This window comes from Saccopteryx bilineata, chromosome 2, assembly GCF_036850765.1.
Source record: "Saccopteryx bilineata isolate mSacBil1 chromosome 2, mSacBil1_pri_phased_curated, whole genome shotgun sequence".
In the NCBI taxonomy this organism is placed as follows: Eukaryota; Metazoa; Chordata; class Mammalia; order Chiroptera; family Emballonuridae; genus Saccopteryx; species Saccopteryx bilineata.
Window position 1 is genome coordinate 140,136,071 of NC_089491.1, and position 26,344 is coordinate 140,162,414.

The following is a 26,344-nucleotide window of genomic DNA, read 5'->3' on the forward strand; positions in this document are numbered from 1 at the left end:
GGTGCTTGGGAGAGGCCAAGCTGTGAACCAAGGCCAGCTGCCACTAATGCCAGGTTTGGGGCTACTTAGCAGAGGTATGAGGCACACCAGGGCCAGATACTGCTTCTTTGAGAGATTTTTGGAAAGTCTACATTGTTAGCTAAGCCACTGGAAATGGCTTGGGTGGGCCTGCAAGTTGGGTGGGGTAGGTCTTAGGGAATCACCAGGGCAAGTGAACAGTGATAGTCAGGTTGATGAGGACTCAGATATGGCACCCGCTAGCCAGATCATTGTGGGGAGGACTCAGCAAAAAAAACAATGGCCTCTGCTATGCCTTAAACTTATGAGTAAGGAAAATAACGATTCGGGGTGATGCCCGAATCCTCACTGCTAATGTGAGACGAATTTTTGAGCGGGTAAAGTTGCCCCTAAGGTGACCCGCTTACTTTGAGGGATGCCTGGGAGTCGTGATCTGCCTGTCCCTTTTATCTCTAAAAAGTAGATTTGCCTGAAGGTTAAGAATAAAGGATTTAAAAAAAAAAGTGGCCTCTGCCTTGATTCAATCACTCAGAGCATCATCTTGATACACCAAGGCTGTGGGTTTAATCCCCGATCAATACAATAGGAAGCAGGCCCTGGCCGGTTGGCTCAGCGGTAGAGCGTTGGCCTGGCGTGTGGGGGACCCAGGTTCGATTCCCGGCCAGGGCACATAGGAGAAGCGCCCATCTGCTTCTCCACCCCCCCTTCCTCTCTGTCTCTCTCTTCCCCTCCCGCAGCCAAGGCTCCATTGGAGCAAAGATGGCCTGGGTGCTGGGGATGGCTCCTTGGCCTCTGCCCCAGGCGCTAGAGTGGCTCTGATCTTGGCAGAGCGACGCCCCGGAAGGGCAGAGCATCGCCCCCTGGTGGGCGTGCCGGATGGATCCCGGTCAGGCGCATGCAGAAGTCTGTCTGACTGTCTCTCCCCATTTCCAGCTTCAGAAAAATACAAAAAAAAAAAAAAAGATATGGAAGCAACCTAGGTGTCCACCAATAGATGAATGCATGAAGAATAAATAGTACATATATACAATGGAATATGATTCAGCCATGAAAAAAGAATGAAATCTTATCATCTGCAACAACATGAATAGGCTAGGGGGTATTGTGCTGAGTGAAATAAATCAGACAAAGACAAATACCAGATGGTTTCACTTACACGCGGAATGAAAAACAAACAAACAAACAAAAAGACTAGAAACAGACTCAAATACAGAGAACATTTTGACAGTTTCCAGATGGGAGGGGAATTGGAAGAATGGGTAAGGAAGAGAAGAATTAAGTACAAAATGATAGTTACAAAATGGTCATAAGAATGTCAAGTACAGCATAGAAAATATAATGAGTAATATTCTAATAACTATGTGTAGTGTCATATGGGTGTGAGATTTATCAGGGTGATCCCTTCGTAGGTTATGTAAATGTCTAATCACTGGGTTGTACACCTGAAGCTACCATCCCCTTCTCTCCCCCTACCTCTCTGGGGTAGGGGTTGTTGGGAGAGGGATAAAAATAAATCTCCCAAGTTACAGTAAAATAAGTATTTTTCTCAGGGCTTTAAATTTATTTCAGTAGAACCTTACCACCATTAATCTTTTTTGAGGGGCAAGTATCTCAATGTTTTAATTCCCTTTTCTGTGATTTCTTGTAAGGTTGAATATTTCCTCTTTTCTTTCTTTTTTCATTTAGATTTTCTGCTGTATAATTTATTGTCTTACATCCTTTGCACATTTATCTCATAGCATCTTTACAAATTTATAGCTGGAATGGTCAAAAGAAGTGGCTACAACTCAATATCTATAACTAAAAAGGTGAATTTATAACTTAAATAAGGGAGGACTTTTCCCTTGAGGAAAGCAAATGGCTGGTCTTATGAGGTCTTTGGGAAGCATTTGTCTAGTGGTTGTATTGATTATAGAGGCAAGAGTGTGCTTATATCACCTTAGAAATGTGCTTTATGCTAATTACAGAGATGAAAGTAGGTTATTCTAACAAGACTTGTTGACTAGCTGGCTTTCAGAAATATTGGACTGTTTCTGATTGGTTGTGCAGAAAAGGAACAAAATTTCCTCTACTCCTAAGGATCATCTAGCTGGTCTAATAATAAAATATACATTAGACAGATTAGCAAGAGAAATAACCAAATGTGATATATATATATACACTGCTCACAAAAATTAGGGAATCAGTGAATGTGCAGATACTCCACTACTTTCAGCCTTTTGTACAGTGCATTTTCATCAATGAAATAAAAGTTGGTTTTGCATCTCATTTGCATAATTGGACAACTTTCTTTGACTTGTTTTTTGCTTTTCTGATGTTCTAGTTTAATAAAAAAATCAAATGCTTCTTTTTAAAATATTTCTTATTCATTTTTAAATATCCTCTCATTTTTGTGAGCAGTATATATGGGATCCCCACATACATGAGAGAGTCAGAGACCCACATGTAGGAGAGGTTCAGAGGTGAAAGGGGGAATTGGGTATACAGTATAAGACATTTTGAGCTAGGGATGAGATACCTCGAGGCTTCAAAGGGTCATTGCAGGATAATAAGTAGAGCAGATGTTTTGTAAATACTAATTTTTCCTGTGATAGAGGTGGGTCAAAAACCTTATTGTCGATAAGCTCTTATGGGCAAGGCCCCTCATTCAAGTTCTACTAGGAAGTTAAAGGAGGGGAAGAAGTTGCTCTTGAGTCTGAAGCTGAAGATGTCTTTAGCACAAATCAATCTGCATACCACAAAGGCATATCTTGGGGTGACTTATTCTGGACCCCACAGTTAGTTTTCAAAGGCATTTTCGCAAAAGTAAATTGATTTGAGAGGGTTACTTGTTACCATGGCTATAGGACTGTCAATCTTTCTCTGAAGAACATAAGGACTTCGTAATACTCAGCTGTATATTAAGGATATTAAACTTTTGTCATGTTGCTCAAATTTTTGTTTTCAGGTTGTCTTTTAATTTGGAGATTCTTCAAATGTAAAAACCTATAATTTCTCAAATTTGCTTGTCTTCTGTATGCTTCCTACTTTTTCACTGTAAAATCTTTTACTACTCATGGCATATAATGGGAAACTTTCTATTTATTCATTTGAGAGAGACAGAGAGAGAGAGAGAGAATGGGAGAGGAGCAGGAAGCATCAACTCCCACATGTGCCTTGACCAGGCAAGCCCAGGATTTTGAACCAGTGACCTCAGTGTTCCAGGTTGACATTTTATCCATTGCGCCACCACTGGTCAGGCAACTTTCCACTTTGTATCATTAACTCTCATTTTCAAAGTAATTCTTCACATTGATTCATAATTGTATTACTGGACGGAAGGGGCTCATTTGCCTGCATGAATCAAAGCTCAAAAAGAGACAAACAGCCTGACCTGTGGTGGCGCAGTGGAAAAAGCGTCAACCTGGAAACGCTGAGGTTGCCGGTTCAAAACCCTGGGCTTGCCTGGTCAAGGCACATATGGGAGTTGATGCTTCCTGCTCCTCTCCCCTTCTCTCTCTCTCTCTCTCTCTCTCTCTCTCTCCTCTCTATAATGAATAAATAAAATCTTTAAAAAAAAAGAATAAATTTCAAAACTGTGAGAAAAAAAAATTAAAAATAAATAAATAAAATAAAGAGACAAACAGGAATTTGCAGCCAAGAAATAAGGGTTTATTCACTTTAGAGATAGCACCACCACAGAGTCACAGTTGAGCTATATACTCAAAGACCTGGCTTCCTAATGACTTACAAGGGGGGGTTTTTATAGGGAAAAAAATCACTAATCATGGTGACTAAAGGAGTTAAGGTTGTGATTTCTAATGATTGGTTGATGCTAAGATAGGGGCTAATTGATTATTGCATCTGGTCCTGATGTCAACAATGGCTTCATTCTATCTGATTTTGCAAGGATTTGTTCAGTGAGATTGTTCTGCTTTTCTCAGTCTGGAGCTAAATACAACTGAGGCCCAGATGTTTTCTTTTTTTTTTTTTTTTTTTTTTTTTTTACAGAGGCAGAGATAGACAGGGACAGACAGACAGGAACAGAGAGAGATGAGAAGCATCAATCATTAGTTTCTCGTTGTGCGTTGCGACTTCTTAGTTGTTCATTGATTGCTTTCTCACATGTGCCTTGACCGTGGGCCTTCAGCAGACCGAGTAACCCCTTGCTGGAGCCAGCGACCTTGGGTCCAAGCTGGCGAGCTCTTTGCTCAAGCCAGATGAGCCCGCGCGGGACCTCGGAGTCTCGAACCTGGGTACTTCCGCATCCCAGTCCGGTGCTCTATCCACTGCGCCACCGCCTGGTCAGGCTGTTTTCTTTAGTTAGACTGAAATCTGTTTCTGTGGTCAACAGACCCAAGAACTTTCTTTTCTTTCCTTCCTTCCTTCCTTCCTTCCTTCCTTCCTTCCTTCCTTCCTTCCTTCCTTTTCTTGAAAGAGGAGAGAGAGAGAAATGGAGTGGGAACAGGGCATAAAGCAGGAAACATCAACTAATAGCTTCTCTTATGTGTCTTGCCTAGGCAAGCCCAGCGTTTTAAACAGATGACTTCAGCATTCCAGATCTATGCTTTATTCACTGTGCCTCCAAAGGTCAGGCCCAAGATTTTTTTTTTTTATTAAGTGAGTGCAGGGGAGGCAGAGAGACAGAGTTCACATGCACCCCAACTGGGACCCACCTGGCAAGCCTCCTATGGGGCATTGTTCTGTTGCTCAGCAACAAAGCTACTTTTATCACCTGAGGCAGAGGGCACAGGAGTCATTCTCAGCATGGGAGGTGGAAAGTGCATCTCTTGAATCAATTGATCCATGGCTGCTGGGGCAGAAGGGGGGGGAGAAGGGAGAAGGATGGAGAAGATGGTTGCTTCTCCTGTGTACCCTGACTGAGAATTGAACCCAGGACTTTCATATACCAGGCTGATCCTCTACCACTTATCCAACCAGGCAGGGCACCAAAACCTTGCTTTTAAGACTTGGATGCTAGCTAGCCCTGGCTGGATTGCTCAGTTGGTTTGAGTGTCATCCCAGCACACCAAGGTGTGGGATCAATCCCTGACCAGGTCATATACAAGAGTCAACTAGTCTATGCATAAATAAGTGAAACAACTTAACATTTCTCTCATTCTCAAATTAATAAATTTAAAAAAAATAAATGACTTGGATAGTGATCTCATTGTTATGAGGGCTTAATGATTAAGCAAGAGAGTGGACATGCAAGGAAGAGGGAGGTGAGTGAGTCAGGGTGCTGGGTAAGGACAGTTTGAGTCAAATAAAAAAGAAAAAGGAAAAGGTCAGACAGAAGAAAATAAGGTTTCTGCATGATTGCAATAGCTTAATGATGTTAACCTAAAAATAAAAGGCAGAAAAATAAAAAGCAAGAAGTGAAATACAGCAACTATTTATTTGAGATCCAAAAGAATAGCTATTTGGGAAACGTTAATTCAGGCAGAAATGCAGGTAATATTCTCATTAGGAGGTGATTTATGAGACAAGGAAGGAGGATAATTACACAAATAGAAGGAATGAATTACTATGGGTGTTAGTAAGTTAACGAAAAAATTTCTATAGGTACAAATACTCTAACATAGTGATACTAATTCCAAAGAATGTCTTTAATTTGGAATCCAGTAGTTCATACTGTCTGCTTTCCTATTATCTTTACAAATAGTAGTTTGTAACACAATGCTGCTGTAGTCCAATCCAAATGTTATTTTGCCCAGTTTTAACATTTCAAAGGTTGGAGGAGTAATAAATGCAAGGCAGTTCCTCTCGGATGTCAGCTCCAACTCCATTTTGAAGTGCCTCTATTAATATTATCTTTTAAAATGTCTATATTTCTTGCTTCCTTTAAAATTCCAACCTCTGTGAGGTCAGATTTTATATCATTTTTTTTCTCCCACAGCACACAGGATGGTGTATGTGAGGTATGGGAGGTGTCAATGTGAAGCCTGGATTGGAACAGGAACAATTAAGACTGAGAGATAATAGACTATCTAGTGGGATAAAAGTTGATGCAAACCAAGGACAAGTTGGATGTGGGAAAAGTTTCAAGAAGAGGCTAACTGAGGATCCAAGTTTGATAGAACTTGTTGACAAAACTAATTCTCTTGGGCAACACAAATTTCTATCGTATTTTTCCCCCCAATAGTTCTGTCATTTATTTGGCATCAGTTTAGTGGGTTGGAAATAGTGGAGTCCTCTCATGCAATCTTAGTAATGTGAGATGTTTAAGCATGAGGCTGGTCATATAAAAAGAGCCCCAACGGAAAGTAATAAAGCCCCAGGGAGAACTAGAAGACAGAGGCTCAGGTGGTAGCTTTATTTAAATGGCTACTTCTGAACTTAGCGGACAAAAGTAACCATAATTAGTGTGCTTACTCTTGGGTGGTCCCTAACCATGCATAAATCCCTAAGCCCTACCAGGACATCCTAAGGGTAATCAAAACCACAAGGTGTGCTTCTTGCTCCGAAAGATTTAAAAAAAAAATTTGTGCATGCCATATCACGTTTAAAAGGCAGAATAGCCTACATCTGGATTTCTCATTATGTGAGATAATCAATTTCCTCATGATGATTGTAGGGGAAGAAAATTTTATTCTACTCTTTTAGTTTATTTTGACTGGTCTAATAATTAAATCGACATAAGACAGATTAACAGGCAAACAACAAATTTAGGTTTGTATGTTTGGGAGCCCCAGAAAGACAAAAAAGGCCCTCAGATAGTCAGGCAATTGAGGCTTATATACCATCCTAAACTAAGAGGTAGAGGTCTGGGGCTTCAAAGGGAAGAAAGACAATTTACAGGTAGATGGAAAGAACAAATGTTTGCCTTGTTGTGCAGAGAAAACAGTGGTACAGAGAGGACTTTAAACAAATAGATCCTGCCTAACTCCCCCAGTCCAGCACAACTAAACCCTTACTCTATAGATCTCTCCAATATTAGTTTTCTCCATGAACCAGGCCCTCTATCTAAATTCTTTTAGGCAGTTAAAGAGGAAGTAAAAATCATTCCTGATTCTTTTGGGTCTTGATTGTCTTCAGCTAAAATGTGGCACATTCTGGAGCAACTTGTTCTTGTTGGCAGAAAGTCCAAATCTGTGGGAAAATTTTTTTAAATGATAATCTATTGATTTTAATTTTTTTATTTATTTATTCATTTTAGAGTGGAAAGAGAGAGAGGAGAGGGAGACAGAGAGAGAGAAGGGGGGGAGGAGCTGGAAGCATCAACTCCCATATGTGCCTTGACCAGGCAAGCCCCGGGTTTCGAATCAGCAACCTCAGCACTTCCAGGTCAATGCTTTATCCACTGCGCCACCACAGGTCAGGCAATCTATTGATTTTAAAAAGGAGAGAAGAAGAGGAAAAGAGAGAAAGAGAAACATCAATTTGTTATTCCACTTGGTTGTGCATTCGTTGGTTGCTTCTTGTATGTGCCCTAACTGGGGATTGAACCCACAACGTTGGCATATTGGGAGGCTGTTCTAACCAACTGAGCTACCTGGCCATGGCCAAACCAGTATAAAAATTTTTAGTTGTTAGAGTTTATTTGAGCCAAACAGAGAATACAGCTAGAAGATCTCAACAGAATGAGAAAAATGCCTCTCAGAATAACAGTTTGCAGTTACTATTAAAAAAAATATGGTATATCCATATAATGAAATATAAAAGAACAAAGTAATAATACTGCTACGTGAGTGAATCTCAAAAACAGTAATAAGTGTGCCTGACCGGTGGTGGTACAGTGGATAGAATGTCAACCTGGCATGCTGAGGTCGCTGGTTTGAAACCCTAGGCTTGCCTGGTCAAGGCACATGTGGGAGTGGATGCTTCCTGCTCGTTCCCCTTTCTCTATTTCTCTCTCCTTCTTTCTCCCTTCCTCTTCTCTCTAAAATAAATAAATAAAATCTTTTTTAAAAATCTGTAATAAAACCAGTAGTAAATGCAAGAAATCAGATATAAAAGATTATTGACATTGTCATGTTTTCTTATTCATTCATTCAACCTATATGTCTTTTGATTGGAGTATTTAATCCATTTGCATTTAAAGTAATTTTTATTGCTATGTATTTATTGCTATTTTATTATTTATAATTTTTATCTTTTTTTCCCTAAAGAAGAATATTTCTTTATATTTCTGATAATGCCCATTTAGTGGTGATAAACTCCTTTAGCTCTTTCTTATCTGGGAAGTTCCTTGTCTGTCCTTCAATTCTAAATAATAGCTTTGCTACATAGAATAATCTTGGTTGTTAGCCTTGCATTTCATCAGTTTGAATATTTTATGCAATCCCTTTTGGCCTATAAAGTTTCTGTTGAGAAATCAGCTGACACTCTTATTGGTGCTCCTTTGTAAGTAACTGACTGCTCTTCTCTTACAACTTTTAAGATTCTTTGTCTTTAACCTTTGGTATTTTAACTATGATGTGTCCTGGTGTGGGCCTCTTTGGGTTCACGGTTTGGTGGGTGGTTAGACATTTCCCAAACAACAATTTTTGAATCAGTCTTTATATCTTTTTAAATTTTTTTATATTAATTTGAGAGAAAGAGAGAAACATTGATTTATTGTCCCACTTATTTATGTATTCATTGGTTGATTCCTGTGTATGCCCTCGCCAGCAATGGAACCTGCAACCTTGGGATATTGGAATGACACTCTAACCAACTATATATAATGTAGGTGGTCTAGACCCAGAATATCAATCTGGTGTTGTTGTGGGATCCCAAAGTAATCACAAGGAGAACCGGATGGAGCATATGTAGCCTTTATTGTTTACACATAGGGCAGCACCAATGGCAGTAGGTCGACCACAGCTCCATATTCTATTGAAGGAGGCCATGGTTTTCATAGCTAAGCCTTGGGCAATTGCTCAAGCTAAACTCTTTGTCTATGGGTAAGCAAGCAGGTGAGCAGGCAAGCAGTGGATGGGGGGAAGCAAACTTTCCATTCTGTGCTGTTTCTCCTTGATATCTAGTGACTAAGTTTCTTTGTCCTTAGTAAAACCTCAATTGCAGCTTTATTACCTCTCTTCCACAGCTCACGGCCAGGATCCATGATCATGGCGTCAGGGACTGGGGAGGTGGAAGGGCCATCTCTAGCATAGACCCTATACCAACTGAGCAAGCTAGCCAGGGCTTTTATTATTTCTTTGGTTTTTTTTTAAATAATTAAAAAAAATTTATTGATTGATTTCAGTAGAGAAGAAGAGGGAGAGAGAGACAAACAGAAACATCAAGCTGCTCCTGCATGTGCCCTGACCAAGGATTAAACCGACAACCTCTGTACCTCAGGATAACACTCTGTCCAACTGAGCTATCTGGCTGGGCTTTATCATTTCTTGAGCAATCTAAGTCCCCCAGGTAACTAAATTTTGCATTGTATTGCCCTAGGCTTGATGGAAACTCTCGTTTACAAAATTAATTTATGGAAAATATAATTTTTATTAGAAATCATTTCCAACTTTTAGTTGTTAATGTTTTTGTAGTTGAGGCTGTCTACCAAGAGCTACTTCAATAATGTAGCCCAGAATAAAATAAATATAAGGATAAATCAGAGGATAGTGGTTATGGTTGTACAACACTGAATGTACTTAATGCCACTGAATTGTATATTTAAAATTAGTTATATGTTTATATTAAGTGATATGTTATACATATTTTACTATAATTTTTAAATGTCAATAGAAAAAAGAAATTAGAACACATAATGGAAAAATCTTTATAACAGCAAGAGAAACTAGATTAACTGGGAAGAAAATTATAAAATTATATGGTCCTTGCCACATATCTCAGTTGGTTAGTGTCATCCCAATATGCCAAGGTTAAGGGTTTAATTCCTTATCAGGAAACATACAACAATCAACCGATGTCCCTGACCAGGTGGCTCAGTGGATAAAGGGACTACACAGCACACCAGAGGTCATAGGTTTGACCCCCAGTTAGGACACATACAAGAAGTACTCAATGAGTACATAATTAAATGGAACAACTAAGTGAAACAACTAGTTGAAGCTTCTGTCTCTCAAATCAATGGAAAAGAAAATTTTAAACCAACTGATGAATGCATAAATAAGTGAAAAAACAAATCAATGTTTCTCTTTCTCAAAAAAATCAATCAATAAATAAAATTTTTGAAAGAATAAAACTAGCATTCTTCCTCCCAAGAGCATGCCTGCACCCTTCCTTTCCCCTTTCCTCTCTTCTTCCCTGCAGAGGTGTGTCTCTCCTGCACTCTAAGGTCCTCATGAGACACGCAACCAGGGATCCTTGGGCAGTGGCAGCTCTCCTAGACTAAACCCTTGATCCTGTCTCAAGGCTCCCTTCTCTCTGATTTCCCAGTGAGCCAAAGCAGCCCCACAGAGGCTTTCCTGTTGCATCTTCTTTTTTTTATTTTATTTTATTTTATTTATTCATTTTAGAGAGGAGAGAGAGAGAGAGGAGAGAGAGACAGGGGGGAAGAGCTGGAGGCATCAGCTCCCATATGTGCCTTGACCAGGCAAACCCAGGATTTCGAACCGGCGACCTCAGCATTTCCAGGTCGACGCTTTATCCACTGCGCCACCACAGGTCAGGCTCGTCTTCTTTTTTAAAAAAATATCTTTATTTATTGATTTCAGAGAGAGGGGAAGAGAGAGAAAGAGAAAGAGAGACAGACAGAAAAATGAATCTGTTCCTGTATTGGCCCTGACTGGGGATTGAACCGGCAACCTCTGCGTGTTGGGAAGATGCTCTAACCAACCGAGCGACCCAGCCAGGGCAGCCTCTTCTAGTCTAGGCCCTTCCTTGTCTTACTTTCCTCAGCTTTAATAAACTTACTCTTAAAGATAAAAAAATAAAGAACAAAGCTGTGCAAAAAGGCAGAATAGAGTACCTGAATAAATGGGAGATGTACCATGTTCCTGGCTGAAGGACTCAATGTAAAAAACAAAAAACAAAAAGGAAGATCTCTAATTTATCTATTAATTCTATGCAGTACAAAGGAAGTCTTAATAGAATTTATGTAGATAAACAGACAGGCATACCTGTGTACGAAAATTGCTTCTATTATTACCCATGATCTGGAGTGGAGTATTGAAATAGTATTGTCATAAATGACTAGCCACCTGGAAAGTGCTAGTTGAACTTCTACAACTTACCTTACACAAAGATTAATTCCAGATGGATCAGATCAAGATGTAAAATTAAAATCATAATAAAAACAAAGAAAAAATATACCTCCCCTCCCCAAATGCACTTAAATAGTCATTATATCAAACCGGGATTCCAAATGACAGACAGACAGCTAAAGGTGTTACCCACATTATCATCAGTTTAACCACAATAAGATATTTCTTTATAACCACAAGAATGACTGGGGTTCAGAAGGTTGATAAAAACCCGTTTGATGAGAAGTGAGCAATAGGAGGCTTCATGCCCTGCTCTGGGGAGTGTAAGGTGGTACAACTTTTTTGAGAAGCAGTTTGACTTTGAACTTATTCCAAAATTCTACATCGATCAATTCAAAAGGAGTATAATTTATTAATTAAAAAAAAAAACCACACAGCATCTGGTAATTCTCAGAGCTGCTTCTAGCCATGCAACTTCCCTTCAGTCTGATTCTCTGATTTTCCTTACAGCATGGCCCCCGGACACCAATCTTCACTCCCACCTCAAACAAAGAATCTGAGACTGCCTTCGAGCCAGAGAAGTCAGCCTCTCAGGCTTTGCTGAAGGGAGAAAAAGAGCAGCAAGAAGCAACTGACCATATTGATGAAGTACAAAATGAAATAGACTTAATGAACAAGCTAGTGAGGAGATTTTGAAAGTAGAATAGATATATAACAAACTCCACCAACCATTGTTTCAGATGAGGTCAGAATTGATCACTCAAATCCCAAACTTTTGGGTAACAACATGTGTCAACCATCTACAAGTGTCTGCACTGCTTGGGGAAGAGGATGAAGAGGTGCTGCATTATTCAGCAGGTGTTAAAGTGACAGATTTTGAAGATACTAAATCAGGTTACAGAATAATTTTTTTTTAATTTTTATTGATTGCTTTTAGAGAGAGAGAGAGAAGGACACACAGAGAGAAACACTGATATGTTTTTGCTCTTATTTATGTATCATTCATTGGCTGATTGTTGTATATATCCTGACTGGGGATCAAACCCACAACCTTGGTGTATTGGGATGATGCTCTAACCAACCAAGCTATGTGGTCAGGGAATAAATTTTTTTTTTAATTTTTTTTTTTACTTTCTTTTTTTATTTATTTATTAAATTTAATGCAGTGACATTGATAAATCAGGGTACATATGTTGAGAGAAAACATCTCTAAATTATTTTGACATTTGATTGTGCTGTATACCCCTCCCCCAAAGTTAAATTGTCTTCTGTCACCTTCTATCTGGTTTTCTTTGTGCCCCTCCCCTCCCCCAACCCCTCTCTCCTTCTTCACCCCATCCCCCCTCCCCCCCCCACCCCTGTTGCCATCACATGCTTGTTCATGTCTCTGAGTCTCGTTTTTATGTCCCTTCTATGTATGGATTCATATAGTTCTTAGTTTTTTTTCTGATTTACTTATTTCACTCTGTATAATGTTATCAAGGTCCATCCATGTTATTGTAAAGGATCCGATGTCATCATTTCTTATGGCTGAGTAGTACTCCATAGTATATATGTACCAAGGCTTTTTAATCCACTCGTCCTCTGACGGACACTTGGGTTGTTTCCAGATCTTCGCTATTGTGAACAATGCTGCCACAAACATGGGGGTGCATTTCTCCTTTTCGAGCCGTTCTATGGTATCCTTGGGGTATATTCCTAAAAGTGGGATAGCTGGGTCAAAAGGCAGTTCGATTTTCAGTTTTTTGAGGAATCTCCATACTGTTTTCCACAGAGGCTGCACCAGTCTGCATTCCCACCAGCAGTGCAGGAGGGTTCCCTTTTCTCCACATCCTCGCCAGCACTTATTCTGTGTTGTTTTGTTGATGAGCGCCATTCTGACTGGTGTAAGGTGATATCTCATTGTGGTTTTAATTTGCATTTCTCTAATGATTAGTGATGTTGAACATTTTTTCATATGCCTGTCGGCCATCTGTAAGTCCTCTTTGGAGAAGTGTCTATTCATCTCTTTTGCCCATTTTTGGATTGAATTGTTTGTCTTCCTGGTGTTGAGATTTACAGGTTCTTTATAAATTTTGGTTATTAACCCCTTATCAGACGTATTGTCAAATATGTTCTCCCATTGTGTAGTTTGTCTTTTTATTCTGTTCTTGTTGTCTTTAGCTGTGCAAAAGCTTTTTAGTTTGATATAGTCCCATTTGTTTATCTTGTCTTTTATTTCACTTCCCCATGGAGATAAATCAGCAAATATATTGCTCCGAGAGATGTCGAATAGCTTACTGCCTATTTTTTCTTCTAAGATGCTTATGGTTTCACAGCCTACATTTAAGTCTTTTATCCATTTTGAGTTTATTTTTGTGAGTGGTGTAAGCTGGTGATCTAGTTTCATTTTTTTGCAGGTAGCTGTCCAGTTTTCCCAACACCATTTGTTAAAGAGGCTGTCTTTACTCCATTGTATTTCCTTGCCTCCTTTGTCAAATATCAGTTGTCCATAGAACTGTAGGTTTATTTCTGGGTTCTCTGTTCTGTTCCATTGATCTATATGCCTGTTCTTATGCCAGTACCAGGCTGTTTTGAGTACAATGGCCTTGTAGTATAACTTGATATCAGGAAGTGTGATACCTCCCACTTTATGCTTCTTTTTTAAGATTGCTGAGGCTATTCGTGTTCTCTTTTGGTTCCATATAAATTTTTGGAATATGTGTTCTATATCTTTGAAGTATGTCATTGGTATTTTAATTGGTATTGCATTGAATTTATAGATTGCTTTGGGTAATATAGACATTTTAATGATGTTTATTCTTCCTAACCATGAGCACGGTATATGCTTCCACTTATTTGTATCTTCCTTGATTTCTTTTATCAATGCCTTGTAATTTTCCGAGTACAAGTCTTTAGTCTCCTTGGTTAAGTTTATTCCTAGGTACTTTATTTTTTTGGTTGTAATTTTGAAGGGGATTGTTTCCTTAATTTCTCTTTCTGACTGTTCATTGTTGGTGTATAAAAATGCCTCTGATTTCTGAGTATTGATTTTATATCCTGCCACTTTGCTGAATTCATTTTTCAGGTCCAGTAGCTTTTTGACTGAGACTTTAGACTCTATATACAATATCATATCATCTGCAAATAATGATAGTTTTACTTCTTCTTTTCCCACTTGAATTCCTTTTATTTCTTCTTCTTGTCTGATAGCTGTGGCTAGGACTTCCAGGACCATGTTAAATAAGAGTGGTGAAAGGGGGCACCCCTGCCTTGTTCCTGATCTTAAGAGTATTGCTTTTAATTTTTGCCCATTGAGTATGATGTTGGCTGTGGGTTTCTCATAGATGGCTTTTATCATGTTGAGGTATGTTCCCTGTATTCCCACTTTGCTGAGAGTTTTGATCCTGAATGGGTGCTGGATTTTATCAAATGCTTTTTCTGCATCTATTGAAATTATCATATGGTTTTTCTCCTTCTTTTTGTTTATGTGATGAATCACATTGATTGATTTACGAATATTGTACCAGCCTTGCCTCCCCAGAATAAATCCCACTTGATCATGGTGTATGATTTTTTCCATATATTGTTGGATCTGGTTTGCTAATATTTTGTTGAAGATTTTAGCATCTATATTCATCAGAGATATTAGCCTATAATTTTCTTTCTTTGTGTTGTCTTTGCCTGATTTTGGAATCAGAATTATGCTCGCCTCATGAAAGGAGCTTGGAAGTCTTCCTTCCTCTTGAATTTTTTGAAATAGTTTGAGAAGGATAGGAGTTAGTTCTTCTTTGAATATTTGGTAGAATTCTGTTGTGAAGCCATCGGGCCCTGGACTTTTCTTTGTTGGGAGTTTTTTGATAACTGTTTCAATCTCCTTTGTTGTAATTGGTCTGTTTAGGTTTTCTGATTCTTCCAGATTGATTTTTGGAAGATTGTATGTTTCAAGGAATTTGTCCATTTCATCTAGGTTGTCTAGTTTTTTGGCATATAGTTCTTCATAGTATTTTCTTACAATATTTTGTATTTCTGTTGTGTCAGTTGTTATTTCTCCTCTCTCATTTCTAATTTTATTTATTTGAGTCCTCTCTCTCTTTTTCTGGGTGAGTCTAGTTAAAGGTTCATCAATCTTGTTTACCTTTTCAAAGAACCAGCTCCTGGTTTCATTGATCTTCTGTATTGTTTCTTTAGCCTCTATGTCATTTATTTCTTCTCTGATCTTTATTATTTCCTTCCTTCTACTACATTTGGGCTTTACTTGCTGTTCTTTTTCTAATTCTTTTAGATGCAGGGTTAAGTTGTTTATTTGAGCTTTTTCTAGCTTCTGAAAATGTGCCTGTAGTGCTATGAACTTCCCTCTCAGCACTGCTTTCGCTGTGTCCCATAAATTTTGAGTTGTTCTATGCTCGTTGTCATTCATTTCTAGGAATTTTTTTATTTCTTCTTTGATCTCATTCTTAATCCATTCATTATTTAACAACATGCTATTTAGTTGCCATGTGTTTGAGTTTTTTTGAGCTTTTCTGTTGTGATTCATTTCTAGTTTCATGCCGTTGTGATTGGAGAAAGTGCTTGATACAATTTCAGTCTTCTTAAATTTGTTGAGAGCACTTTTGTGCCCTAACGTGTGGTCTATCCTAGAGAATGTACCATGAGCACTTGAAAAGAATGTATATTCTGCTGCTTTAGGGTGAAAGGTTCTGAAGATATCTATTAAATCGAGTTGATCTAGTGCAGGGGTCTCAAACTCGCGGCCCATGGGCCGCATGCGGCCCGCCGAACAATTTTGTGCGGCCCGCAGACTAATCCACGAAGTTCAAAATATTTGGGATAAAATTAAGTAAGCCTAGGGGCCTACTTGTATTTTTCATTTCTCTAGCATCCTAGCTAGATATTAGCTTAGTTAACAGCAGTTGTGATGCGAACTACAGTTTCTGGTCGTTTTGTGACACTGAGTAAACTGCATGTACGATTGTGCTTGTTGTACTGATTTTTTTTTGTTTTCAACTGCAGTGAGAAAAGTGTTGCGTAACAGTTGCCTTTTGTAGACCTAGTGCGGCCTGCCTAACGGCTGTGATCTTGCTCTGTGGCCCACATGCTGAGTTGAGTTTGAGACCCCTGATCTAGTGTTTCCAATAAGTCTGCTGTTTCTTTGTTAATTTTCTTTCTTGAGGATCTATCTAGTGATGTTAGTGGGGTATTGAAATCCCTTACTATTATAGTATTGCTGTTGGTCTCGCCCTTTAAATCTATCAAAGTCTGCTTTATATATTTAGGTGCTCCTATATTAGGTGCATAGATATTTATAATATTTATATCTTCCTGTTGGATTACTCCCTTTATCATTATGTAGTGGCCTTCTTTATCTCTTACTATATCCTTTGTTTTAAAGTCCAATTTGTCTGATATAAGTATTGCTACCCCAGCTTTTTTTTCATTTCCGTTTGCATGAAACGTTTTTTTCCATCCTTTTACCTTCAATCTATGTGTGTCTTTTATTCTAAGGTGTGTCTCTTATAGACACATATGTATGGGTCCTGTTTTCTTATCCATGCAGCTACCGTATGTCTTTTGATTGGATTATTTAATCCATTTACATTTAAGGTTATTATTGATATGTAGTTGTTCATTGCCATTTTCTTCTTTAAAGGTGTATTCCTTTTTTTGCTATATTCTTTTCCCACTTTGATCTGTTTACAACAGGCCCCTTAACATTTCCTGCAGCATTGGTTTGGTTGTAATGAATACTTTGAGTTGTTTTTTGTCTGGGAAGCTTTTTATTTCTCCTTCAATTTTAAACGATAGCCTTGCTGGATAAAGTAGTCTTGGTTGTAGGCTCTTGTTCTGCATTACTTTGAATATTTCTTGCCATTCCCTTCTGGCCTCAAGTGTTTCTGTTGAGAAGTCAGATGTCATCCTTATGGGGGCTCCTTTGTAGGTGATAACTTTTTTTCTCTTGCAGCTATTAATATTTTCTCTTTATCGCTTAGCTTTGGTATTTTAATTATGATGTGTCTTGGTGTAGGTTTCTTTGGGTTTCTCTTTAATGGAGTCCTCTGTGCTTCTTGGATTTGTGAGAGTTTCTCTTGCATTAATTTAGGGAAGTTTTCAGCTATGATATGATTGAACAAAGTCTCTATCCCTTGTTCTTTTTCTTCTTCTTCAGGAACCCCTATGATGCGGATGTTATTTCTCTTCATGTTGTCACAGAGCTCTCTTAGAGTTTCCTCTGATTTTTTGAGTCTCTTTTCTCTTTTCTTCTCTGCTTTCATGCCTTCATTCCAGTTGTCTTCTAACTCGCTGATTCGATCCTCTGCTCTATCTATCCTGTTTTTAATTCCTTCCATTGTGGTCTTTATTTCTGATATTGTATTTGTCATCTCCAACTGATTCTTTTTTATACTTGCTATTTCTTTATTTAGGTTTTCATACTGACCCTCCATTGTTGTTCTAAGACCCCTAAGCATCCTTACAATCATTATTTTGAACTCTGCATCTGGAAGTTTGATTATTTCCATATCACTCAGTTCATCTCTCGAAGGTGTCTCTTGTGGTTTCATTTGGATTGCACTCCTTTATCTTCTCATCCTCTTTTTTGGGTTGGTTGAGTCTAGGCTTGGTGTTGTCTGCCTCCAGTTTTCAGTTGTGTTATTTCTAGGTCTTCTTGGGTTGGTATCAGCTGTTATCTGTAATCCACTTTCGGATTTGGGCAGCTTTGAAGTCTTGATTTGTTTGTTTTCTTAACAGGTGATAGTCTTGTTTGCTGATCTCAGCAGGGGGCTTCCTTGAAACTGTATTCAGGAATGCAATGGGTGTAACCTGAGACTCTGAAGGCCTCTTTAGCCCACTAATCTCACTGGGGGCAGGGTGTTTTCTCAGCTTCAGTAGGAGGAGGTGTATCTCAGATCTCCATGGAGACCTGAGTTACTGCCCCTCCTCCCCACTTCTTGTTTTCAGCTGTGTCTTGTTGCGCTGATTGGAGCTGGAGAGATGTCCGGAGATCTCTGATCCGGAAGCACTTCAGCTCTGTTTTGTGAAAGGTTCAGTCCCTCCCCCAGCTATGGCTGCCTCCAGCATGGATGAGTCAGCCCTTTTAGCTTGTCTCTTGCATTCCTTAGCCCCTCACAGTCTGTCCCTCTACCTGTCCTCTCCACCTGGGAGATAAGCTGGTCCTTTCAACGCACCTCGCTCCCTGGTTGCCAGGCAAGTGGCTGTGAGCAGTAGTTTCTGCTCCCCTCCCTCCAAGATCCTCTCTAGGCTCTCAGCCCCACCTCCCCACCTTCGTTCCAGCAAGCAGAGGAGGTTCAGGGGTTCCCTACCAGGACTCCTGTGGTTTCTTCTTTGCTCCTTGGTTTTTGAGAGCCGTTCTTGCAGTTCAGAGTTGGTTTCTCATGCTGATTTTTCCTAAATTGATTTGTATTCCAGTTTGGTGGTGAGAGCTGGGCGTCTGTGCATCCGCCTACTCCGCTGCCCTAAATCTTTATTTTTATGAAAATCCTTATATTGAAAATAAAGTTCTGTCCAGAGAATTTCATCTGAATGAGAGTGATGATTCATCTTCAAAGTCCACTAAAATCAGATGGGAAGAAATTGATGAAACACTCAAGTCAAATGCAGAGTAAAGCCAGCAGGAAGAGGCAGCATGAGGAACCAGAGGGCTTCTTTACCTGACTTACTGCCCATGCTGATATAGGTGCAGATGAGTGAGGAGAAGTCATCATCAAAAATGATATTGGCCAAATCCTTACAGTATTACCACTTGGTTTCTGACATAGATGATGAAGACTAGGAAGGAGAAGATGAAGAAGAAGGGTTGAAAGATATTGAAGAAGAGGATGAGGATGAAGGTGAAGAAGATAAAGATGATGATGGCGTGGCGTAAGGAGAGGAAGAAGAAGGAGAAGTTGACAAATGGAACATTGATAGATTCCAACCTTTTGAAAAGTTGTTTTCCTGTCCCTGGGAACAAGTTGTAGTCTCTCTCTCTTCCTTTTTTTTTCTCTTTTGTGTTCAGTTGCCCTATTTTGGAGCTCTCTCTCGTGTCTATCCTTTATACCAATGGTCCCCAACCTTTTTTGGACCATGGACCGGATTAATTCAGAAAGTTAATCTGACATTAAGTTCACGGACCGGCCTTTAGGGTAGGACAGATAAATGTATCACGTGACCAAGACAAGTGTCAAGAGTGAGTCTTAGATGGATGTGACAGAGGGAATCTGGTCATTTTTAAAAAATAAAACATTGTTCAGACTTAAATATTGTCGGGAGCCGATCTACAACTGCTGGCTGACAAGGTCACAGCAGAAGAAGATCAAAAACTGCTGATTGACAAAGTCACAGCAGAGAAGACCAACGGCTGCTGGTTGACAAAGTCACCGCAGTGAAGACCAATGGCTGAGGGTTGACAAAGTCACCGCAAAGGAAAGGCACAACGATACTTCCCCTTTTGACCTTTTGAATTAATCTGGCCTTATATCCCCCCTTTTCTGGGTGTGTGCTATTATTTATGGCACAGGGATAATAGTACCGTGCTTTCCCTGTAGATTCATAGTAATTTCTTTGGAAATGAGACAGAGGGTGTGAGTTCCACAGAAAAGCCTGTAAGCCCCTTGAACTGGGTTCATAGATATAAGAGGCTGGCTATGATATCCCTCATAAAGGATTAAGTTTGTAGGGGTTTTGAACCTGGGTCCTCGATGTCACCAGTTTGAGTGTGGGCTCACAAGCTTGAGAGTGGGGTCAATGGCTTGAGTGTGGGATCATACACATGACCTATGGTCACTGGCTTGAGCCCAAAGTTGCTGGCTTGAGCAAGAGGTCACTGGCTCAGCTGGAGACCCCTGGTCAAGGCATGTATGTGGAGCAATCAATGAACACCTAAAGTGCCACAACAATAATGGGTGCTTCTCATCTCACTCCCTTCCTGTCTGTCTCTGTCACTAAATATATATATATAATTAATTTTAAAAATTGGTCTCTATTTACTTGAATATAACAATAGTGGCTGCTACTACTATCAGATCTGGTACTGTAATGCCAAGTTACACATGGGACTATTGCTGGCATGTCTCTATGGTGCTATAAAATGTGGCCAAATAGACTCTCAGAGTAAACAGTTTGTTATAGTGGTTAAGAAACTTAGTAGTACTTTCATGTCTAAGTTCCAGCTATTTAGTGTGTTGTTCTCAAATGAGACCCATCTATGTGAATCTGAGCGAGATGCTTGACTCTGATTTGTCTGCTAAGTGCCATTTTGCATAGAGTCACATTTTGAGAAGCTACCCAATGCCTAAGCTTTTTAATGTTGTCAAATATTGTAGCTAAACTTAAATGCCACTTAACTTTTTTAGCGATGACTTAATGGACAGCCTGGTCAAATTCAAGGCTTTCTGATGTATAAAACTTTATAAGTAGAACTAGTCTATCAATAGATAAAGTATGAAAAAACTATCTAGATGGATAGTATGTAATTTCTGCACAGCTGTTTAGTAAATACATCGCTGTATATGGGTCAGGAATCTTGCTCCAATAAAGGAACATACAGATTTTTTTTAAGCTTCTGGAAGAGTAGATTCACATAAACAACATATATATTTAATTTTTCATTGATTTGAGAGACAGGGTAATGGGAGAGAGAAGAATCAACTCGTTGTTCCACTTAGTTGGTTAATTTAGTTGTGCCCTGACTGGTTGCTTCTCATATGTCCCCTTACTGAGGGTTGAACCCATGACCTTGACTTGCTGGGACAATGCTTTGTCCACTCAGCCACCAGGCCAGCACCATAAGCATATTTTAAATAGGAGAAAAACAGGGGACATGCTCTCCCAGCTATAAAAATATAAACTATTAAAACATTGTTATATTAAACAGTTTTAGACAAATTGATCACTGAAAGTGAAGCAAGTTCAGAAAAAGAATCAATGACAAATCTGTATATTGTTTTATTTCAAATCAGGAAAAGGTGAGTTATTTAATAAGTGGTGTTTTATCTGTTTTGATGAAACAAAGATCCTTACATTACACCAAATAATAAATATTTTGGGAAAAGAGAGATTTATAAATCCAAAGATAAAGATATAAGGTTACCCAAAAAAAAAAAAAAATTGGGGAATGCCTTTCCATTCCCTCCCTTCTTGCACCACTGTCATATGTCTCCTAAACTCCAAAGGACCCTATGAGTCACGGAACCAGGTGGTGTGCAATGGGCAGCAGCAGCTCATCCTGGGCTATCATCCTGGGCTTGTCTCCTAGAGTCAAAGAGTACACCTGGCCCTGGCCGGTTGGCTCTGCGGTAGAGCGTTGGCCTGGAGTGTGGGGGACCCGGGTTCGATTCCTGGCCAGGGCACACAGGAGAAGCGCCCATTTGTTTCTCCACCCCCCCCCTCCTTCCTCTCTGTCTCTCTCTTCCCCTCCCACAGCCAAGGCTCCATTGGAGCAAAGATGGCCCGGGCGCTGGGGATGGCTCCTTGGCCTTGCCCCAGGCGCTAGAGTGGCTCTGGTCACGGCAGAGCGACGCCCCGGAGGGGCAGAGCATCGCCCCCTGGTGGGCAGAGCGTGCCGGGTGGATCCCGGTCGGGCGCATGCAGGAGTCTGTCTGACTGTCTCTCCCCGTTTCCAGCTTCAGAAAAATAAAAAAATAAAAAAATAAAAAATAAAAAAAGAGTCCACCTGCTCCTCAAGGGATGGTTTAGGCAGCGAGATCCCCAAGGTGAAGAAAGCATGCGGAGTCAGAGGGAGATGAGACACGCTGCAGTGCTTTATTCCTCCCTCCCCCACTGTTCATGGACAATAGTGGCATGGTGTCAATGTTACATCAACAAAATAATGTTAGTTGCTGAGTCAGGCATCCCAATAAAGCATGACTGCCTGAAAAATGGTAGCTGCCCTAGAAAGGCACAGGAACCAGAGCTGAGTCAGGCAACTCAAAAAAGGGTAGGAGCTGGGGCTGCTGCCTAGGAAAGCATGGGAGCTGGAGTTCTCTGAAATTTATGCCATGGACCAGAGCTCACATCATGCATATCACTATTATGGTCATACATTCCACCCCTACAGGATGGGGGCTTTGGTACATAGGACAGCTCGTTGGACTCAAGGAGTGCAACAGCAATACAGGGTACAACAACCCACCACCAAGCAAAGAGCAACCAGGGTGATAACAATCAGGACCCACGCCAGGTGTTCCTTACACGGTTCCACCATGTGGTTAAGGGCTCATTCTGTAGAGCCTGTAGAGCCTGGACCTCTCCATCCATTTCTGCTAGGGCTTCTGTCACTTGCTTTTGGTGATCAGGAATGAATATGCAACATTCTATGTGCAATAGGCACATGTTCCCCTTGAGGAGCGGTTAGAAGATATAGGTCTCTTCTATTCTGTAACACCATTTTCCTCATTTGAGTAGTTTCATCCAATCAGAGAGTCAGGGCCTGCAGGGTAACATTCAAGACTTGGGTGGTGTGCTTCACTAAAGCTTCTACTTGTAATTCTACATCTATGGTCTTCCACCTGGGAGAAATGCCACTAAGGGGTAAAACCACCATGTGTCTGTTTTCTTATGTAGCCACACAGCTTTGTCTCCCCTGGGAAGGACCAGACTTCCAATTCTAGCTCAGGTATCTGCTTCATCATTTTCAGGAGTTTGCAAAGGGTGATGTCCGGGGACATGGTATATATCACTGCCCTCTCCCTTTGTCCTCTTTCCCAGAGCTCTTCCCACATGGGTTCGCCTTAGAGTGGTCGGCCCCCAACTGCTTATTGTTGGGCAGCAGATCAAGGAAGACACAGAGTAAGGCCACGATAGACTGCCCAAGTATTAGCGCAGACATGCACTTGACCTTGCTCATGCATCTGGACTAGCCAGACTGCCCACAGTTCTGCCTATTAGCTGTTCTGGCCCAGCCCTGTTTGAACCACAGTTCATTTGTATCCAGTTGTATACCCACAGCTGTCCAGGTAGGAGGACAGCTACCCTGTCCCTTGACTAAATCCATCTATATACCAAGCCTCTGGCACACTTTCCCTTCTGGGACTCCGTGCCTCTTCTTCCGAAGACACCTGAGGCAGTTCCGCCTCTGCTACCTGTGCCTGATCAGTCACAGGCCCCAGCACTTCTTGAAATTGCTGGGCCAAAGGACTAGAGCTAAATGGGTCCCATTGCTCTAGATACACCCCCCATTTGGTCAATGTAGGCATCTGGGACACCCCATTCCAGTGTGCCCTCATCCAAGAATGCAGCCACCCTACCACCAGGTAGGTGGACTGGACGGTCGTGGGTGCGGCCCTCATGATTGCCTCGCAGGCCTGCAAGGCTGCATAAATGGCTGCCAACTGCTTCTCAATCAAGGAATAGCAGTCTTCCACCTCCTTCTATAGTTGAGACCAAAAACCTAGGGCACCTTCCAGGACCTCTGAGCTTGCCTCTGTCCTCATATACAGAGACTGTCAAGAGGAACGATTTACTGGGGTCTGGGGTCCGAAGGACCTGTGCATGGGCTACTGTGGGAGACTGCAAGCTGACAAAGTCCTAGCAGTTTAAGGGTTAAGCCAAAGGCTAAACTCCCCCACACTTCCATCCAGCAGTGATGCTGATTGTTTCTACTCATCCCACCCTCCCACCTCACTTGCTTATTTAAATTGCTAGAGGCAATTTAAATGCCCTCCCTCTCACCCTTTGTTTGCTCAGATGTTGGTTGATTTCAGTTATGCATGGTGGAGGGGATTCCTGTTTATGCCTTAAGAGAACTCCTGTTTATATCTTGGGAAGATTCCTGTTTATGCCTCAGAAATGTGACTTTGTATCAGAGACTTCTTTATTTCGCATACAGCTCTGCACTACACAATAAAGCAAACTGGGGGTTTCTCTGCTCTGGCTTGCCATCAGCTTGCAGAGACTTCTCGATCCCATATTTTGTTTCTCTGAGTTTATTTCTTCATTCCACGCCATTCTCACTCAGGACCTGGACAATTGCGAGTTGCGCTGGTTCGCAGTAGGGTACAGCCCTTTTTGTGGGGGTAAATGCCACTTCATGGTCATTTGACCAATCCTACAGTGTTCCTTTTTTCACCAACCCATAAAGAAGTTTCAGTATTTGATCCAAGTGGGGTATGAATACTCTCCAGTACCCCCAACAATCCCAGAAACACTTGTAACTGTTTGTACCATAGTGGGCTGAGGATAAGCCTGGATTTTGTTAATGACTGCCTCAAGCATTAATTACTTTGGTCTTACCTGACCAGACGACTCCCAAGAATTTGACAGACATTTCAGGTGCCTGCACTTCACTGGCATTGATGGTCCAGCCCCATGTTTCTAGGGCGCCTTTCAAAACTCTCTGCAGCTGTCTCTAGATCTGTAAGACAATCAGAGGTTGGCATCATATCATCAATAGGATGAAAGAGGGCCACCACAGGTGGCTTGGCTCATGAAGCCACATGACAAGTGTTTGGGCTGTGCAAATAACCCTGCAGCAAGACAACAAAAGTCCAGTGGCAACTTGCCCAAGCGAAGGCTAACTGTTCTTGGCCCTCCAGAGCAGTGTCTATGGAGAATAAAACACTTGCCAAATCTACCACATAATGGTAAGTTCCCAGAGTCACAGTCAACTTGTTCATTAATTCTAGTGTGGAGAGTACGGCTCCATGTAGTGGTGGCATGACCTTATTTAGCTCCTGATAGTCCATCGTCATATGCCACATTTTGTCCAGTTTTTGTACTAGTCACACCAGGGAGTTGTAAGGAGTATGAGCTGGTCACACAGTACCAGCCTCTTCCAGTTTCAAAATGGTCTGTCCAATTTCCTCATGCCTTCTAGGCACCCTATGTGGCAATACACTGCTGGCTCTGCAACTGGGAGGGCACCCCCACGTGTCCTCCCCAACTGCTCAGTGTCTGTGGTCGTTTCCCCCTCCAGGGGAGGGGGCGAGCAGACGGTTGCAAGGGGGAATGTGCTGCATGCCTCTACAACACCGCCTTCACAACCTAAACCTGAAGGCGGAACTCCCTGCTATAGTTCCCAACTACAGCCTTTACCAGACATCCACCCCTATGATACTTTCAGGGTTAGGACACAGTACACTGCATGGCTTAGGAGGCATTCCTTCCATCTCCAAGGGAGTAATTACTGGCTTCACTTGAACAGACTGACCCTGAAACCACCAAAGGCTATGGAGGTCCCAGGGAACCTCTCTGGGTTCCTGAAGGGGAGGGAGCAGTTAGAGTTGGTATCCACCCAAGCTATCACTCCACAGTAGGAGGGGACTAGTGGATTCCCAATTTCACGTGGGGCCTCTGGTCCCCACCTGTTCCTATTAGGTCTCTTAGCCTTCCCCCTATTCAAACTGGGACGGGAAGGCTTAGAGTTCCCCCACCCCTTCAGCCCTTTTCCACCATGGGCACATTGTGTGCACACAGGGTGAGCTCGTTTCCTCTGCTTCTTCAGCAGTTGAAACTTCTGTTTCGGTTACCATCACCAGCCCTTTTCCTTTGTCAGCAGGGGATGCTGTGCAGGAAGTCAATACATCCTGTATAGGCTTGGAGGGGGACTTGGGGCCAAGAGGGGGAACTGAACACAGAGGCAGAGCCCTCCACCTCTGGCCATGGAGGGACTCCTCTAGGGCTGGTATCCTCTCCTCCAAGGCCTCTTCCGGTTCTGTCTGCTCCAGCAGCCATATATGTTGCTTCCGTAGCAGCATTAAAAACAGCCAGGACACCCTTCCAGCTGCCTCCCAGGGTGTTTTTAGAAGGTTGGCTTCAAGTCCTCTAAAGCCTTCTTCATGGCTTCCCGTGTAGGTTCCACAGTCTCCCAGTCCACCAGAGCCACCCATGTTGACAGGACCATCACTACCAGCTGCCAGAACCTGGCCGGTGGCCACATGTCACCACTGCCTTCCAGGGGTTCAGGGATGAAAAGGTACTTACCACACCCTATTTGTGATGCTAATTGTTGAAGGCCACCTGCTCCACAAGGGATAGTTTAGGCAGCAAGATCCCCAAAGTGAAGAAAACACAAGGAGCCGGAGGGAGATGAGACATGCTGCAGTGCTTTACTCCTCCCTCCCCCAGCAGTGCCAGAGCTTGTAGTTATAGTATTCAGGGACAAGAATGGCATGGTGCCAACATTACATCAACACAATGATGTCAGTTGCTTAATCGTACAGCCCCAAAAGGCACAGGATCTGGGGCTGCTTCCCAGGAAAGCATGGGAGCTGGAGTTCTCTGAAATCCATGCTGTGGACCAGAGTTCACATTCTGGATATCACTATTATGATCTC

General features: G+C 41.4%; 1 non-coding gene and 1 pseudogene across 1 annotated transcript; both read left to right on the forward strand.

Annotated features, from left to right (window-relative positions):
* Positions 1-309: 309 nt before the first annotated feature.
* Positions 310-458, forward strand: LOC136327743 (U12 minor spliceosomal RNA). The gene has a single exon (XR_010729865.1). It is a non-coding gene; the product is annotated as a U12 minor spliceosomal RNA (small nuclear RNA).
* An 11,149-nt stretch (positions 459-11,607) lies between these two features.
* Positions 11,608-22,863, forward strand: LOC136322331 (protein SET-like; annotated as a pseudogene).
* Positions 22,864-26,344: the final 3,481 nt, after the last annotated feature.